Genomic DNA, 20,872 nt, shown 5'->3' on the forward strand with positions numbered 1-20,872 from the left:
AGCATTCCATTTCAATTGATGCCAGATGGGGATTAAAGCTTTTATGATTTACATCTAATATATATATATATATATATATATATATATATATATATATATATATATATATATATATATATATATAAAGGAACAAACCGTATTGTGTGTTCATCAATGTTTCGTCTTTTTTTCGAAATTTCCTCTGGATAAAATAAAGACGAAACGTTGATGAACACATAATACGGTTTGTTCCTTTTTATTTCTCTATTTTGTCGGAATACTATTTCCATTATTTTCATCATATATATATATATATATATATATATATATATATATATATATATATATATATATATATATATATATATTTAAAGTGATGGTTGTGTAGTTCCAACGAGAGAAAAAAATGTATATTTAAAAGAGTGTAGCCACCAAGAATTGTGGATTTTCCAGCCTTTTATCATATTTTTATTTTAAAATATTTTTATAACGCGTTTCAAGCTTTGTTTCGCTATCTTCAGATATTTTCGTAAAAGGTTTTTTTTTTTTAAATGAGAGTTTGAAATGTTATTTTTACATCTGTTGATACTAAATGTGTTTTTCAGAGTGATGTGGTCTCAGACATTCTGTCCTCAACAGTAAGGGTTAGTAGTGTTCAGTCAGAGTTAACTTCAAAGAGGGGGCTTTTGGTCCATTTGGTGAAGGTTTTTATGTTTTTTATGACTTTCTTTTTTGATGTATAGCACATAATCACACACAATCACACACACATAAACATACATACATGTACATATACATATACACACGCAGACGCACGCAGGTATATACACATATACACACGCATATACAGAGAAATATATGTAGGAGCATACATATATACATACCCACCTATACACTCACACACATACTCACACACATATTGGTTAATTTTTTTTTTTTTTTGTCGTTCCCAATCAAAACGCACATGTATATATGTACTTAATCATTCAAACACAAGTAGTTTACTCGCCGGTGACCCGACCATGAGGCAGGTAGTACTGGGTTACATGATACCAGTAGCATATGACATGATCACACACACACACACACACACACACACACACATATATATATATATATATATATATATATATATATATATATATTTAAATAAGGGGATAGTCACCAACAATGTGTATTTTTTAACATTATTTTATTATTCCGTGTCTTGGTTTTTCATTGAGAATTATGTTTGGATCATTGTAATAATGTTTTTAAATCATTGAAATCGTTTTTACGCGTTTCAGACGTTCTGTGAAGCGTCCTCGTCAGAAATTATTTTCAAATGTGTTGGAGATGTAAAAATGGCATTTTCGTAGTTAATTTGAAGTGTTTCCAAGGGGTGGAGGCGTGAAAGTGTCTATTATTCATTGGCATGTTCAATTTTTATTACTCTTTTATTGGGCTTGTCGGGGGGGGGGACGCTGACCTCGGCTGTAGTCACTCTCGTGTGGTGTTTCTCTCTCTCTCACTCTCTCTTTCTGCTTGTGTTTTTTCTCCTTAGGTAGGGTGTGTGTGTGCGTGTGTGTGTGTGTGTGTGTGTGTGTGTTTTCTTTTATTGGTTTGAGAATGTGTGTACTGTTTTATAGTATTATGAGATTATTTGCTTCCCTGAGAAGGTGACTGGGATACAAGGTCGTTACTAATGTGTATGTGTGAGGAGGGGGGGACCAGCTCTTCTGAAATAAGGAAGTGGTGCTTTCATTCTATTTTGATATTTATCTTTTGGATATATATATACGCACATGCGCACACACACATATAGATATATACATATATATACGACATAATTACGGACTCAAGCAGTGTCGATTCAGGAGAGGTGTGGTTGTAAATTGCGCAACCATTGCCTCATAAATACAGAAGCTATCCGTTATCTTTGGAGACTGGACGGAGGCGTATTTATTTATATAATGAAATTTACAAAGTAAAGCAAATATATACGAGCATGAATTTATTTGTCAGTCCAATAAGGAGAAAGTATCAATAGAAAGAGGGGTTATGAATGCTCTTTATACCTAGGCATTTCGAAACCTAATGCTTCTCGTCAGAGGAGGAGATCGTAATAAGGGTCTATATAAAGAATTTATACATATTCTTTAATTCCATTTAATATATATATATATATATATATATATAGTAAAACTAGTAATTAGTAAAAACCTGAAGAGAGTGCTCAATACTATTGCAGAGCAAATATGTGTTTTATTTTTTATTACCGTTTTATCTGTTTGGTTACATATGTTTCCGATTTTGGACCATGTTTACGATCCAACAGCCTCGTCAGACTTTACCTTTTTCTAGACACTATAACTTAATTCCTATCCAATAAGCAAAGCAAATCAATACATACCTCTAAATATTAAACCAACAGCATGTATTTTGAACATATCTTACAATGCGTCTACCTAACCTCGCATTATTAACTACACCCGTTTATTTATTTATTATTTATGTATTTATCCTAACTGTATTTTACTTACTTAGTATAAATATACACATGTCTATATGCATATATATATATATATATATATATATATATATATATATATATATATATATATGTGTGTGTGTGTGTGTGTGTGTGTGTCTATATATGTGTGTATATTTATATTTTTATTAATATGTATATTAATATAATTGTATATACGTATATATGGGTGCATGTGTATGTATGTATGTATTTATGTATGTATGTATGTGTATGTACATCTACATCTTACTAGAGATCCGTATGTATATGTATGTGTATGTGCGGGCATGATTTGGTCTATGTATATATCCTTATAAGTGTTTATGTATATGTTTCTATATGAGCGTGTATGGATGTATGTACTCATGGATCGTGTGTATATGCATGGCTATATATTTGTATATCTATATCTATGTGCACATATATGTGTATGCGTGCATCTGGGTGTTAGTGTCTATATATATATATATATATATATATATATATATATATGTGTGTGTGTATGCATGGGTGAACGTATGTATACGGGTATAGCTGTATCTGAGTTTATATGCATGTATGTGTTTGTGTGTATATGTATGCCTATATCCACAATACATTTGACACTGAAAATAGTGTTAAGCATAACCACTGCCCAAAGCACCATGTTAGGAGCCCACTCCATATATATATGAACTTAATGGAACTACAAGAGCCCCTGACTCATTATATCTTTACCACCACTCTCATAATCTTTAACCTTTAAACATTTATACACCCTTTTTTTATTTTTTTCTTCTAGACACTATAACTTAATCCCTATCCAATAAGCAAAGCAAATCAATACAGACCCCTAAATATTAAACCAACAACATATATTCTTAAAATATCAATGCGTCTACCTAACCTCGTATTATTAACTACACTCGGTTATTTATTTATTATTTATTTATTTATACTAACTTTACTTTATTTACTTAGTATAAATATACACATGTTTGTGTATATATGTCTATATATGTGTGTATATTTATATTTTTACGAATATGTATATTTATATAATTGTATATACGTGTATATGGGTACATGTGTGTGTATGTATGTATGTATGTATGTATGTATGTATGTGTACATCTACTTCTTACTAGAGATCTATATCTCCACGTATATGTATATATGTACGTATGTGTGTGTATATATATGTATATATATGTGTGTATATGAATATGTATATGTGTATAGGAGTTGTGTGCATGTGTGTGTATGTCTGCGTATAGATGCATGTATTTCTGCATATGCATTGTTTATATATATGTGTATATGCGTATGTGTATGTATGTGGATATGTAGAAATGTACATATGTATATGTCTGTATGTATGCGCATTTGCGCGTGCGTTGGCGCATATATTAGGACTTAACTGCCTAAAAACAACTCATCGTCAACTGAAATGAACAAGTCGACTTATGGCATTCTAAATGAAGCCTGTTACTTGTCAAACACATATGACACTTACAAAAACCCTTTCTCTTTCTCTTTTCCTCTCTTTCTCTCTCACTCTCTCTCTCTTTCTCTCTCTTACTCTCTCTCATCTATTTCATATATCTGGCTAAACAACCGAAAAGCAGTCAAAATTTTAAAACCTAAAAATTGAAATTCCCCCTCCTCTCCTTAACCCTCCTTTTTTCTTTACCATCCTCTCTCCACCTCCCCCTCCCTATATCCATATATCTCCTTCCACGCCTACCTGAATCTGCTACCTCCGCACACACACTACAATCTAATGCATTTTAACCTTCAAAACTTAAATATTGTCGATACCCGTCTACCTCTTCTTTATTATCTCTTACCCCCCCCCCATTTTTTTCTTGTATTTCCTCTAAAACATTTCTTCCAAATACTAACAACCATTTTTGTAAGGTCTGACGAGGCTGTTGGATCGTAAACATGGTCCAACATCCGAAATATATGAAACCAAACAGATAAAACAGTAATAAAAATAAAAACATATATATATATATATACATACACGCACACACACATACACATATATATGTATGTATAGGGAGAGAGAGAGAGAGAGAGAGAGAGAGAGCGAAAGAGAGAGAGAGAAAGAGAAGAAAAGAGAAGAGGTTTCAATCAGATAAGAAAGAAATAATCCATTGAAACGGAGAAAATCTAAAAAATGAAAAAAAAGAGAAAAAAGAGAAAAAGAGAAAAAAAGAGAAAAAAGAGAAAAAAGAGGAAAAAAGAGAAAAAGAGAAAAAAAGAGAAAAAAGAGAAAAAAAGAGAGAAAGAGAAAAAAGAGAAAAAAAGAGAAAAAAGAGGAAAAAAGAGAAAAAAGAGAAAAAAGGGAAAAAAAGAGAAAAAAAGAGAAAAAAGAGGAAAAAAGAGGAAAAAGAGAAAAAAGAGAAAAAAAGAGAAAAAAGAGGAAAAAAGAGAAAAAAGAGAAAAAAGAGAGGGCAATGTAAAGCTGATAACCAAAAAAAGAAAAAATTTTTGGAGACATGATTGAAACCAAAATTGATAGAGAGAGAGAGAGAGAGAGAGAGAGAGAGAGAGAGAGAGAGAGAGAGAGAGAGAAAGAGAGAGAGAGAGAGGGGCTAAAAAAATAATAATCCACTTTCAACTTCCCCCTCCTTACGCAAATACGGCAGGCAATTCCATCATTCAGACCAAGAAGGCATGTCACTCATTCAAGTCTTTACCTTGTCGTTTTCCTCTCTTCAATCATTCCCAAGAAACAGAAAAGCGTAAAAAAATTCAAAATAAAATAAAAAAAAAGAAGAAAAAAAAATGGTAAACAAAATGGATTAATAATATTGAAAATTGTCGACACTTTAAAACGTTTGTAGACATTTTTCGGGTAAACCGTCAACATTAGGGCCCGCTCGATTGAATTCAATTTGACGCGTTGGCAATTCTTTTCTCGAGCAAAAATGAAATAAAATATAATAAAAAAAATAAAAATAAAAACGAAAAATTGTTTAAAAAATGAAAAATTTTCTATACAAATTTTCTGAGTCTTTTATTTTTTTTAACATTTATTTATTATAAAAAAATGTTTTCGTTTTATTTCCCATATAAACGTTATAAAATTGTTTTCGAGCTCATGTTAATATTTTGCAATTTCGATGAGGAAGTGTCCATTTTTATTTATTTTTATTATTACAAAAGAGTTTAGAAAGCTTTTCGTCAGAGAAAAAAGAACAAAAGAAAGAAAAATAATATAAAAAAAATTCAAATAAAAACAATGTCCCCCCCCCTCCTCCGCTTCTATCGCTAAGCAACATTCTTTCCTCATCGCTTTATTTTTTCACCGTTTATTTAATTTTTCATGGCATTGATTTTTTTTTATCATAAAACATGAAAAATCAAAATAATATCAATTTTGTTTTTCAGTATCCAAAGTGTTGGCTAACTGGTTACATAAACGAATAGGATGGTTCAATTCTCGATTCTTCCAAAGACTCTTTTTTCCCCTCAACACCCAAGCCAACAGGGTTTAGGTCCTTTTTGAATTGACCGTTTTCCTGTTAACTGCAGTATGTCTTGCGTTCTGTGCACTTCTAGGCGGTCCATCCTCCTAGGCTTTGCCTTCTCCCTTTGATAAGGGGTTAATTTATTATTAATCGTCTTAGGCGCTCCTATCGGAGCTGTCCAAGCATTGTTTTACAGGCCAGAGTGCTCTTCCTCTGCATCGCTGGCTCTTCAATACAATTTTCCGACACTTGTGTCACATCACTCCGTCACGAGAAGAAGATAAATACTTTCAATTCTCGATTTTTAAGCGATCATATGATTATTATAAGCCAAAATCTACAGATATCATCATCATCATCATCATCATCATCATCATCATCATCATCATCATCGGTTAAACGTCCGTTTTACACGCTTTCCAAACTAACCTATTTCTGCCAGGTCTTGGTTTATCCCCCCCCTCTCTCTCTCTCTCTCTCTCTCTCTCTCTCTCTCTCTCTCTCTCTCAAGCCCATTTTTATCACTTGGCCTTGGCCTTGCCCTGTGAACTAACATGCCTATGAAACCATACTCCCAACTGTCCTCAAAAAATGGGACCATATCATCAAAGTCAACTGTTCTGCGCACATCTACCTACATTGTCAAGATTTAATCTTCCTCTGAGGTCATACGAACTAAGCCATCAGTTTAACGTCCATTTTATATACTGCCATACATTAGATGGTTTTAAGAGATTGACTTCCAAAATAACCTATCTCTGGCCAGGTACTTATTTATCCATATTACCCTCATGTTCATTTTTATCACTTCCACCCAAGTTTTCCTTGGCATTCCCCTATGAACTGTACCTGCTATTTCAACTGGTCTACATTTCCTAATCAAAATAAATTCTCATCCATTCTTTCAACATGGCCATCAAAGTATACTATTCTACACTATATCGTCCACATTTAATCTTCCTCTGAGCTTATGAAATTTAAACCTGTCTTTAATGATTTCTCTCCATGCAACGCATATCCTCAATCCTCATTGGCCAAGTTTTACTTGCATACGTCATCATACAGTGTACACATGTCTGAAAGATTCTTGCCTTGTCAGCAGTGGTAACTCTATGCTGGTTAGTTATGGCAGAAGTTCCTTCAACATCATCTATTCTTCACTTTTGCAATCACACTGGTACCTGCTCCACCATGTGCTCCAATGGTATCACAAAGGTAACAAAACTTCTCAACAATTTCAATAGTTTCATCATTCAAATATCTACATTCTACACACATATCCCTATATTGTCCAAAATTCATCTTCTTCTGGAATCACAAGAACTAAACCTGGTTTTAAGTTTAACATTACATCTCCATTGTATTATTCTCATATTGTTTCTCTCCATGCAACGCATATCCTCAACCCTCATTGATCAGATTTCATCTTCATACATCCTCACACTGTGTACACATGACTGATAAACTCTTGCCTTGGTTAACAGTGGTAACGCTCTGCTGCTTACTAATGACAAAATGGTTCCTGGACTCGACACCATACATTCCTAATTCTTGCAATCACACTACTGACTCCCAAGATCGCCATGGGCATGGAATATGTGCCTACATTAAGGATGGCTTCCCATGTGGCAGGGATATCTCTAGAGAAGATCCTAATTTACCCTATATGTGCTTCAGGGTTGCACTTGCTAACACCACTGCATTTATATTTGCCCTCTATAGGCCCCACAACAGCGGAGTTACTATCTTTAAGAGCATATCTGAGAAAATAGACCTCATACTGGCTTCACATCCCTCGGCTAACATCCACATCTGTGGTGACTTCAACGTCCATAACGTGGAATGGCTGACCCATTCAAATAAGACAGATGATGAGGGGAGGTTTTGTCATGATTTTGCCATTGCTTATGACCTCACTCAGATTGTTCGCGAACCCACCCGTGTGCCCGATACACCCAATCAATATGCAAGCCTCTTAGACCTTTTTCTCTCAACTTCCCCTGAGCTATGTTCATGTACCGTTCATTCTCCTCTAGGATCCTCCGACCACTCCGTCGTATCAGTTAAGATAAAAACGAAATGTAAGAAGCCATCAGACGTACCCCTCCACCGTACTGTATACCGATACTCTATGGCTGACTGGGATAGCTTCCGTACATTCATATCTGATTTACCTCTGCACTCCATGTTTAAAAAGGAAGTGTCCTCTATAGTATCAGATCTGACCGAATGGTTAATTGTAGGCATAGACCAATTCATACCATCTAAAAAATTCCAACAAAAACCTAACAGCCAGCCATGGTTCTCCCCAGAATGTGCTGCTGCTATCGCGCACAGAAATCACCTTTTCCATAGCTACCAACGTAATAGATGCACTGAGACTAAAGCTGCTTTCAGGACTGCCAGCAACCACTGTAAAAGAGTAATAAAAAATGCAAGAGAGCTATATGCCCAGTCTGTTAAATCCAAGGTAGCTGATCAGCGGCTTGGTTCCCACCAGTTTTGGCAAATAACAAATAGGATCCTGAACAGAAGTGTGCGTTCTATCCCAACCATTATCAATGGACCAGAGGTTATCTCGTCAGCGTCAGACAAGGCCAAACTATTTGCAAAGAACTTTGCAGCTAATTCTACCCTATGCGACGAAGGCAATCAACTCCCCATATTTCCTCCTATAACACAGAACAAGCTAGGTAACATACAAATATCCGTGCATGAGGTCGCCAAGCTAATAAAAAACCTAGATTCCAGTAAAGCAACTGGCCCTGATGGCATCCCAATTATAGTGTTAAAAAAGCTTCAACCAGAACTTGCTCCCATACTTACGAAACTATTTAAGCACTGCCTTACGGAGAAGTGCTTTCCGACCCTCTGGAAGACCTCATCAGTTTGCCCTGTATTTAAGAATTCAGGTGATAAGTCATCTCCCTCTCAGTACAGACCAATAAGTCTTCTCTGTGTTATGAGTAAGTTGCTGGAATCAATATTAAATAGAGAAATAGTCAACCACCTCAGCAGGAATAACCTTCTTAGTGACACACAATATGGTTTCCGCTCTGCAAGATCTACTGCAGATGTGCTGACGGTTATATCCCACAGGATTAGTGAATCTCTTGACAAAGGCTTCCTTTCTAGGGCAATTGCTCTTGACATATCAAAGGCCTTTGACAAAGTATGGCATAAGGGTCTACTTCACAAGATTTCCAGCTACGGTATAACGGGAAATGTTTTCTCAATCATTAAATCATTTCTCTCCGATAGGCTCATAAGAGTAGTGGTAGATGGACAAAAATCGGAGGCCTTCAATATAAATGCTGGAGTCCCTCAGGGGTCAATCCTGGGCCCAACTCTCTTCCTGATCTACATCAATGACCTCCCTAAACACATACTTAAATCATTCGTTGACATCTATGCTGATGACACGACCATCTATGGCAACACATCAAAGGCTGTAAATGACGAAGTTCTATCTGATTCTCTCTCCTCTGATCTCGAGCGCGTGGTTCAGTGGGGGAAGATCTGGCTAGTTACCTTTAATGCATCCAAAACCAAACTCCTATCCTTACATCATCAACGCTCTGATCCCCAGCTGGCATCAATTGTGATGGATGGCTCTCGTCTGGGTGAGGCCCCGTGTTTTGACAAGCTTCTGGGTTTGACCTTTACTCCTGATCTGAAATGGAACACGTACATCAAGTCTGTTGCCAAGGTCGCTGGAAAGATGGTGGGATCCTTCTACCGCTCCAGAAGATATCTCACTACTGATGCAATTCTCTATCTATATAAAAGCCAAGTACGGCCAAGGATGAAATTCTGTTGCCATATCTGGGCAGGAGCTGCCAAAAACAGCCTATCATGCCTTGACAGAGTACAAAATAGACTTCGTGGTTTAGTGGGGGATACCCTTTTCTCTACCCTGCAACCCCTCTCCCACAGAAGAGACGACGCGAGCCTATCCTTGTTTTATCGTTATTTTCATGGCAGGTACTCGTCTGAACTCCAATCCCTGGTCCCCCCTCGCCAATCTTTCACAAAAAACACCCGTCTAGCTGAATCCACTGTGAAAAATTTCCCCCACTCTATATCTGTGCCTAAATCAAAATGCGGATTTCATGAACAAAGCTTCTTTCTTAGAACTGCACGCCTGTGGAACTCTGTTCCATCTGCCTGCTTCCCTCCGGACTACAACTTGGATGTCTTCAAGTCTAATGTTAACAAATTCCTAATGAACCGCCCCCCTAATTAAACACTTCATCAAATCTCCTCACTAACGTAATGTACTTGCAATAACCCTTATCCCTGAGTGGCTTCCGGGCCTTGATAAGTGGTGATCACTGTGTAAAAAAAAAAAAAAAAAAAAAAAAACAGCTGATTTATCGTAGCAGTGGAAATGTCAGCCATAAAATTACTGAAAAGAGAAATTGGTATAAGAGTGTAGTACCATTTATGGTGTTGCATTTTATATTTTCTGTCCTCGGTCAGTGAAGATGGGTTCTTCAGGATGGGGTGAATTTTATTTGTGTCTCTTTTGGGAGGGAGCTGGATTTTTCCCAACATTAAAAACTTTGTGTCAAACCTTTGCTCTCATGGTGGGTGTGTGTGTGTGGGGGGGTTAATAGGGAGAAAAAAGTGAAATCGTTTGCACATGAAAGTTTTTTATTAACATTACATTGATAAAATTGTTTTGTACTACATTTAAAACCAAGCTTCTCTCTTCACATAATCAACATTCTGATCCACATCTGACATCAATTGAAATGAATGGCTCTCGTCTTCAGGAGGCCTCAAGTTTTGACAAGCTTCTGGGCTTGACAATTACTCCTGATCTTAAATGGAACACGTACATCAAATCTGTTGCCAGGGCCGCTGGAAACATGTTGGCATCTTTCTATGAATCCAGTAGACATCTCACTGCTGATGCAATTCTCTATCTATATAAGAGCCAGGTACGTCCAAGGATGGAATACTGTTGCCACATCTGGGCAGGAGCAGCTAGAAAGAACTTGTCCTGCCTTGATAGAGTTCAAAATAGCCTTCGTAGCCTCATAGAAGATGTCCTTTTCTCTTCCCTGCAACCTCTATGTCACAGAAGAGATGTTGCGAGCTTGTCTCTGCTTTATCGTTATTTTCATGGAAAGTGTTCGACTGAGCTTCAGTCTATGGTCCCCCCTCGCCAAACTTTCACAAGAAACACTCGTCTAGCTGAAAACACTATCAATAATTCCACCCAGTCTTTATCTGTGCCTAAACCTAAACGTAGATTCCATGAAAAAAAGCTTCTTTCTTAGAACTGCACGCCTGTGGAATTGTCTTCCGTTTTCCTGCTTTCCAGCTGACTACAATATGGTTGTCTTCAAGTCTAACGTAAACAAGTTCTTGATGAGCCGTTCCATATAAGTTAACAAATTTACCGAATTTTCATTACTAATGATTACTATATTTTCCAATTTCTACTGTACACTCTTTAACCCTTATCCTCGAGTGGCCTCTTGGCCTTGATAATGTGGTGATGCCTGTGTAAAAAAAAAAAACATTTTAAAATATTCTTACTGCTTTGATAGGCAATATCATTAATTGTAGATTAAAATGAATACGTATGTATTATATAGGTTTCTATTACCATGACAAGAAAGAAGAAAAAAAAAAAGGGAATGTACAAAAATTCTAAAGATGAAGTATTACTTCGAAATATATTAATTTTAAACAATAAATATTGATTATCCACACAACATTGCGTTATGATTTGACTTTCAAACGTATATATTACATATGTATTCATTATAAGCTTTAATCGACGCTTCTAACCTCAACTAATAGTATATTTTTTATAGTTTTGAATAATGATTAATAAATTCTCTCCTTCTCTCTCTCTCTCTCTCTCTCTCTCTCTCTCTCTCGCTTATAGACACTCATGTTTCATACTTACACAGTCAGCAGTATAGGAATTGACAATTATTGCCAGTCAGGAGATTTGAATCTAGTCACAAAGTAACCTTTGACTTCGTAGTTTTCTTCCTTCAGGCTACCAGAAATTAACACAGGAATTGACGAACATTAAGTATCTGTAAATGGCAAATCAGCAGGTATAAACAGTAAACAGTCAGAGAGCATTCAACGACAGGAAGTCAAAATATTTGCATTTTGTAATTAGGATGATTGTTTTTTTTTGTTTTTTTTTTAATTCCCTAAAGACGGTGCAACTATATTTTTTTTAAAGAAGATTTTTTATAACGATAATAAGTGATACAGAAGAATAGATGACTATCTGAGCCCAAATCTAAACGCAAATTCCATGAACAAAGCTTCTTTCCTAGAACTGCCCGTTTGTGGAACTTTGTTCTGCTGGCTTGCTTTCCAGCTGACTACAATATAATCGTCTTTAAGTTCAATGCAAACAAGTTGGCTCACTATTGTCTCAATGACTACTGTACACTCACTAACTCTAATCCTCGAGTGGCCTTCGTGCCTTGGTAAGTGGTGAGTTCCATATAAAAAATTTAAAAAATCATCAAACGGAATACCCATGAACAGGGTATTTTTTTCCAAGAAATTCTTCCTTTTTTTAATTTTTTAAACTCATTTTCCACTTGAAAGTAAAAAGCTACTATTTGAGATCGTGTTTAACAGGGGGCTGTATAGAGTTGGGCAACGAGATGATTGTTCACATTACATTTAAACTTGTGCAGATTAGTACAGTCAAGAAAGCAGGAAACGAGAAGGGAATTCGAAAGTCTATCAGTCAGAGAAAAGAAATTATTAGAGAAGAAGACTTTCCGGTATCTAGGGACTTCAGTAGTAAAGGGGTGAAATTTTGCTGCTTGTCGTGTAAGACGATACTATGGACTGCTTCTCCATAGACTACAACTTAGTCATCTTCAAATCTAATATCAACAAATATCATTCCTTTAGAATTCAAAATTGCATCTTTTTCAATCCTCTCATAATACTCTTCATCATTCAACTGACAATCCATCCATCTCATTAAACCTTATCTTCGAGTGGTTTTTAGCCTTGATAAGTGAAGATTCTTTAGTAAAAAGGTCGATAAGAAACAAAATGTCACTTTGTAACATAGTCGCTGACCCTGTCATTAACTGACCAAGCCAGGACATGTATATTAACGACTCATGTGCCAAGTTAATATCGAATCAGCATTCAAACTGTGGTGTGAGTGTGACGTCACGGAATGAAATGCATATATATGCATTAAGATCGAAAGAAAAAGAAGAGAAGGAGAAAAAAGAGCAAAGGACGTGTAGCCGATTTTTTCCTTTAATCAAAGTGAAACGACCAGCTGCAGCGGACACATTTTGGCTGACTATTAGAAAAGAGAAAAAAAAAGATGTATAGCAATTTGGAAGGTACGATTGACAAGCACACGAGTCTCTTCTAACAGCCTTTCGAAAGCGAGCCGACCGACCTGTGTGTCCTAGATATAATTGATGCAACACAACAGCTGATTGTGACTAAGAACAGAAGACTGCTATCTGACCAGGTGCATATATATATATATATATATATATATATATATATATATATATATATATATATATATATATATATATATAACTACTTAATTTACTCACATAAATTAATATACGAAAGTATAGATTTATGCGTAAACTTTAAGTATTTACTTCAAAAGTGCTCAATACGTAGGTAGAGCTAGTTAGTAATTTATAAAATATATATGGTAAGTATTCAGTGTATCTTGATCGCCATATATATTTTATAAATTACTATATATATATATGTGTGTGTGTGTGTGTATGTATATATATATATATATATATATATATATATTATTCTGATTATATATATACATATATATGTGTGTATCCTACTCAATACTTTCTTCTTTCTCATTTGAAATTATTCCTAATTATCTCACTCCCTTTCTTTCCGTTATTTCTCCCCCTGAACTTTCCCATTTCTAATCTTAAATGTATATAAAATCGGTGTTGTCTTTTTTGCCCATACCCTTATATAATGCTGATTTTCCCCTCTTCTGATGAGAAGCATTCAGCTTGGAAATGCCATGACCTAAAGAAGTTTCCTCCCCCCCCTCATTTCCCTTTCAGTTATTGTAACCACTTTCATCCTTATTGACATGATAATGTAATAAGGTCCTAATGTTATTTTAATTATCTTTCTCTCTCTCTCTCTCTCTCTCTCTATATATATATATATATATATATATATATATATATATATATATATATATTATGTTGGCTTCTTTAAGAACTGAGTTCTTATTGTTGAGTACTTTACCTTAAAATGAAATAAGTCAATCACTTAAGCCCACGTGCGCAGATCATGATATTAAAATACAAGATCGCTCTCGGCCTTTTTGAATTAAATTTACGCTTTATATAAATGTTAATTACAACGATATTCTCGCCGTGATTCCCGTTGGCCAAGTGGTTTGTTCCTTGTCAATGGAGTCAGAGATGGCTTTGTAGCTGCTTTCGGATATTCTTACCAGCGGTAATCGTGACTCTCTGCAATGATGATTTCCAAAAGGATGAAACACTAGTGTCTATAGGTATTAAAAAATAAATAAATTATATATATATATATATATATATATATATATATATATATATATATATATATATATATGTGTGTGTGTGTGTGTGTGTGTGTGTGTGTGTGTGTGTGTGTGTGGATGTTATTTGTTTATGTTTTGCGATACTTTTTGAATGAATTCATATATATATATATATATATATATATATATATAATATATATATATATATATATATATATATATATATATATATATATATAAATAATGTATGTTAACAAGTTTACATACTTGGGAAGTGTGGTTGATTCAAGTGCATCTCTTGACCATGAAGTTATCAACCGTATCTCCCGAGCAAGCAGCGCCTTTGGCAAGCTGCACACAAGATTATGGAATGTTTAGGGTTTAAGCCTGAAGACAAAAATTCATGTATATAAGGCTGTGGTACTGTCCACACTTTTGTATGCCTCGGAGACGTGGACCCCGTACCGAAAACAAATTTCGCAACTTGACGTCTTCCATAAGAGATGTCTACGTGCCATTTGCGGTTTTACTTTGAAAGACAAAATATCAAATGCGAAATTATTCACACTTTGTAAAATCAGCAACATCGAAAGCTTCTTAATCCAATCGCAGCTTCGATGGGCGGGTCATGTGATGCGAATGGATGATGATAGGATACCGAAGCAACTCCTGTATGGCCAATTAGACAGAGGCCGGCGAAACGTGGGACGACCATGGTTGCGTTACAAAGACAAAATAAAGTCTCATTTGCAGGTTCTAAATATTGAATATAACAACATTGAGATAACTGCAAAAGACAGAAGGAAGTGGATAGAAATGTGTGACAGAAAAATCAAGGAGTTCTCGGCGTTTTGCATCGAAAAACTAAAAGAAGCGAGAGTCAAGTCAAAAAATAATACTGAGCAGTGTGGAGCTAAATTCTCGCATTTATATGTCTGTCACCATTGCGGTCGCCATTGCAAGTCTCTAGCAGGACTAAAGTGCCACATACGTCTAAGTGAATGCCGACACGCTGAGTTCTAGACCTTCAGGTCAATTGTCGGAGTCTCATACGTCGAAAATCGACGGAGAGTCCATCATAATTATAAAACTCAAATGACCTTGTAACGAGTGATTTAACCCACTTTTCAGTTTACAACATCCGGTTGCGTATGCACGCATAAACATTAACGTTTAGACAATTGGACAGAGTTATCCCCCTTACAATATTAATAACCACCGAACTAATGCGACCCTTTATAACTAGAGGGCGTGATTAAAATCTTTTTTCTTCCAATTTTTTTTAAATGTCGTCTGCTTACATTCTTATTGCCGATTTTCCAGTAGCTGATTAACCTTACCATAGCTTGGCATACTCCTGTATTTTATCTGCACACGCCAAACGGAAATCCGGATCGGTAAATGCATACGTTCCTATTACATTAAATAGTGTTTTCCTTTGTTGTTTTTTAAACAGCAAATACTTGAATCTATTCGATCATATTTTTTACACATATTAAATCCATTTTTTTTAACAAATTTAATATTTTAAATTCTTCATAAGTTGTTAAGCAAAGCTGTAAAAAATGTCGTCGGCGTTCGATTCGTAGGAAAATTATGTTTCATTTTCGATTTTTGAGCGATAATTCGGAAAAATAGGTAACGATTAGGAAAGATATTTTTTTCCATGTTTAAGTAAACAGTCCGGAAATATGTTTCTATATAATTAGAAAAAGATATATATATATATATATATATATATATATATATATATATATATATGTTGTAATTTCTTTTTCTAATATATATATATATATATATATATATATATATATATTCAATAAATGTTTTGGTTTTCAAATATTTTTGTGTTCAGAAAAAAATCTTGTTTGTTACTTATTTGCTGCGGTATTTGACCAAAAAGTAATTGGAGTTATCCCCCCACCACCACCACCATTGCCGCCGTCCGTATACTGCAGAATTGCCGAAAATAAAATAAATTAATTAAAACAAAACATTTTAAGTTAAATAAAAGATTTAATGTTTTCTCACTTACCTATTAAAAGTAACACGTGATTTGAACAAAACGTTTTCGATAAAATCGCTCGATCTGTTAGGGTTTCTAAATAATATGCTTTTGTTCTAAAGAAATGTTGAGCGTTTCGTCTATGTGGTAGAAATGAACAAATCGCAAAACGGCGTAAACATGATTTTGTTCCTTATATTAAAAATGTCAACCACATTGTTTTTCGTCGAGATTACTATTTTAAAAAAGGAAAACAAATGTTTTTATATGTAATAAATTCTAACTATTTTTACTTACAAAACATATAAATCATTTAAGGAACAAAATATGTTAATGCAAAACTAACTTTTGTCTGTATTTGAAAATAAAAATAATGACCAATTGGTGCTAAGGTCCTGACATTATAGCCACATTTTCGTATTGCGAAAGTCTAGATCTGCTAGAAAACTGCGGCCGCTGTAAAAAAAACTATTTTCTTTACGTCACAAGTGTCACGCTCATACATGAATTCCATAGCTAATATAACATACTGACCCAACAGGTCACGGATAGTCTAGTATATATATAAGTGCATTTTTACCTAAATGCGAGTTGGGAATAATTTTTTCTTTAACCAATTTTGGTATCCCCTAATGGGGAGCGGCTTATGTATTATTTTTAAAATGTAATTATCCACTGACACGTGTTTCGTCGTCTAGTAGATAATTCTATTTTTAAAATAATTATATATATATATGTGTGTGTGTGTGTGTGTGTGTGTGTGTGTGTGTGTGTGTGTGTGTGTGTGTGTGTGTGTGTGTGTGTGCATCAAGGTCGCAAAGAAAAGAGAGATAAAGGAAAATGAAAAACGCATAGTGATTTGAAAGGTACGTTTAACAAGCATGCGAGTTCCCATCCCCCTACCCGTGTGAATGCGAGCCACCAGGCCTGTAGGGCCGAGAGAAAAATATTGCAGCACAACTGATTGTTGCTAAAAGCAAAGGACTACTATCTGGCAGGAACAAGGCCGATAGCCATTAGTCGCGTGCTCTCGTGTAATGAATGAATGTGTGAATGTAGGATTGACATAAAATTCTTAAAGATAAACTAAAATGACCGAAAAATGGGCTGAAATGACTTAAATAAATAAAAAGTAAATGACTTAGAATGACTTTAATGAACTTAAGGATGAATTTAATGAACTTAAGAATGACTTGAATGCTTAAAAAATAACTTGAATCCTTCAAAAACAACTTGAATGATCTGGAGAATGACTTGAATGGCTTTGAGACTGACTGGTTGTAAAGTGGGTGATCATTTTACATTAAATTAATACAGAAAAGTAATCCCCCACTTTATATCACAAAGTTACAAACATAAGTACAGCATGTAGTAAGAACAGATACTACACTTTGATCTTGGCCAAAAGGCCAAGAAAAGGGTATTTATTTGCTTCCTCCACCGAGCAAATTAGGCACAAGGCCGATTTTTAATGTGAGGAGTGAGGAGGAAATGGGGACCAACTCCCCGGGGAGTAGGGAAGCTGGATATTGACAATTGGTATGAAGGATTGCCCCTACATTGACCATGGTCTTATATGTGGGGTTGGTATTTATTTGCTCACCCACCGAGTAAATTAGGCACAAGGCTGATTTTTAATGTGAGGAGTGAAGGGGAAATGGGGACCAACTCCCCGGGGAGTAGGGGAGCTAGATAGTGACAATTGGTATGAAGGGTTGCCCCTACATTGACCAAGGTCTTATATGTGGGGTCTTTGCATGCAGTATCTGCCGAAACAGATACTACACTTTGATCTTCATATCTAATTTAATCCGTTTAAAGAAAAAATTACAATTAAAAAACATTTCAATATAAAATTTAAAAAAAGTAAAATCTCCAAAAGACAAAACAAATTTAAGCACAAGGCCCTAGAAAAGCTTAAAACCTAAGAACAGCATCTATTAACAACAGACCTTTGATCTTAACCAAAAAGGCCAAGCACAAAAGAGCTACCGACTGACCGACCGACCGACCGACTTATAGAGTCGCTTGCACGCAACTAAAAACAAAGAAAGAGAGAACATATTGTGGCGTGTTGTAAATACGTGTCGGCGACTTTGCGTGTGAATAACTAAAAATTTGTGTCAAAGTTTTATTTCTTTTGTGAGTCTACATCCAACGTTTGGTCTATTTTAAAAGAAATGGCAACAGTACAAGTTGAGAATAAGTAAACCTATTGATCGTTCATCGTTTGATTTGGTCAGAATGAGAGTGAAGATACGATATTGGGTTAGGATTATTGGAAGAAAGCGGAGGCTGCGAATGATGGGGCGAGTGGATTAGAGCCTGGTTACACAAGCGTTCACATTTAAAACGATTAATGGCTTTTGAAACACAGAAGCCAAAAAAAAAGAAAAAATTATCAAAATGATGATGACAATGATGATGATGATGATGACGAGGATGACGAGGAAGATGATGATGATAACAAGGATGATGACGATGTTCACGCTCGAAAGAACTTTACGCAGCACTAAACATCAAGTGACCCAAGAAGAAACGTAGTTTCGATTAATTTTCCTTTTTCTTTTTTTTCTTTTTTGGTTCAGTTCAAAATCTTTTTATTTTTAAGTTTCAGGTTGGGGAGGGGGCTAGTTAAAGTTGTAGTGGAACTGTTTTTAAAACAATCTACCGGTTTTTGATTTACGGAGCAGGATGAAAGATAAATAAATTTTTTTCCCCCTCCAAAAAAAAAAAAAAAAAGTTTCGAAAAGAAATGATTCAAGGCTTCTTCAAATGCTCGGCCCACAAGCAAGCTTACTAATAGCTTTCCGAACAAAAATGAAAAAAAATCCCCCCAAAATTTAAAAAAAAAAAAAAAAAATAAAAACAAAAATGGAGAAATGTTTTCCATAAGAGAAGGAAGAATTATGGCTATTTATTTGCTTTCATGTATTTGTTTTTGTCTTTGGTCGGTTCGATGAATTCAGGCAGAATCAAATCTTAAAGCAATAATAGTTCTGTCCAAAACATATATTTTATCAACGAAAAACATGCAAGGATTATCTCCCCTTCCCTCCTCTCTCCCCTCTCTCTTTCTTTCTCCACACACACGCGCGCGTGCACACACAAACACACACACACACACGCACATATATATAGAAAGAGAAAGATAAAGGAGGATAAAAAGAGATAAGAAAATATGCATTAAATCAGTTTAACCTACACGCTTATATATTTATCTGATATAATGCACATATAAGCTTCATGTTATATATACATATTAATAATGTGTGTATGCACAGCTTTATATGTATATGATTATATGCACACATGCATGCACATATATGTTTGCATTTGTGTGTGTGTGTGTGTGTGTGTGTGTGTGTGTGTGTGTGTGTGTGTGTGTGTGTGTATACAGGAATCTACACTGCGAGTGAAACAGTCACATTTGCGATTGATTTTTCAAAATGGCGACTAGAAATAATGAAACACTTATCTTTTGACGATTGTATTTCGTTCACTGACAATCTTCCAAAGCTCACTACTGAGTGAAAAATATCTCTTCACCCCCCCTTTTTTTTTTAATAAAACGAAGTTAAATTATTTAAACAATAAAAGTTTAATAGAACAATATGCTTTTTTTGTAACGAAGCCTGTTTAAAAATATTTGAAGAAATTAGAATGTTTATACTTTAAAGTAGCAACATAAAATTTGGTGTGTATTTAGAATTGCACTTATTTAAAAAAACAAACAAAAAAAACGTAGAAAAATCTTTGATGTACATACTCATCACAGAACTAAGATGTCATATTCTAAACATCATATGCGTTTGGCTAGTAACTATTTTATTTGGTTAATAAACGAAAATATTTACTTGTCAAAGGTTAACTAAAGATAAATTTGTCCATAGAACCCTGACATATCTCTCTCTCTCTCTCTCTCTCTATATATATATATATATATATATATATATATATATATATATATATATATATATATACTGTAAAAGTCTGAGGAAGCTACAGGTGGCCAAAAAACGGCCGGGTAGCTGAAACAATAATGTAAGATACGATAATAAAAAATAAAACGCATATTTGCTCTACAACAGTATTGAGCACTTTCTTCAGTTTTTATTAATTACCATTTCTACTATATATATATATATATATATATATATATATATATATATATATATATATATATACATATTTTATTTATGCAATTGTGTGTATATTTGTATTACATATAATATATAATAAATAACTTTATTCTTACGTAAATTATATCAGATAATTTCTTTTGTCTTTCTGCCAATATATTCGCTCACACACACACGCACGCTCACACACATATATAAATAAGAATACTATAAATATAGATA

The 20,872-nt window shown here is 34.7% G+C and overlaps 1 protein-coding gene and 1 pseudogene across 2 annotated transcripts in view; both read right to left on the bottom strand.

The window, feature by feature from the left end:
• The window catches only part of LOC145241976 (protocadherin gamma-C4-like), a 317,214-nt gene that overhangs the window by 57,823 nt on the left and 238,519 nt on the right, over positions 1-20,872 (bottom strand). The window lies entirely within an intron of this gene.
• On the bottom strand, positions 17,793-17,930 carry LOC145243179 (U2 spliceosomal RNA; annotated as a pseudogene).

The sequence above is a fragment of the Euprymna scolopes genome, chromosome 21, assembly GCF_053919585.1.
Source record: "Euprymna scolopes isolate OS-2025 chromosome 21, ASM5391958v1, whole genome shotgun sequence".
Lineage (NCBI taxonomy): Eukaryota > Metazoa > Mollusca > Cephalopoda > Sepiida > Sepiolidae > Euprymna > Euprymna scolopes.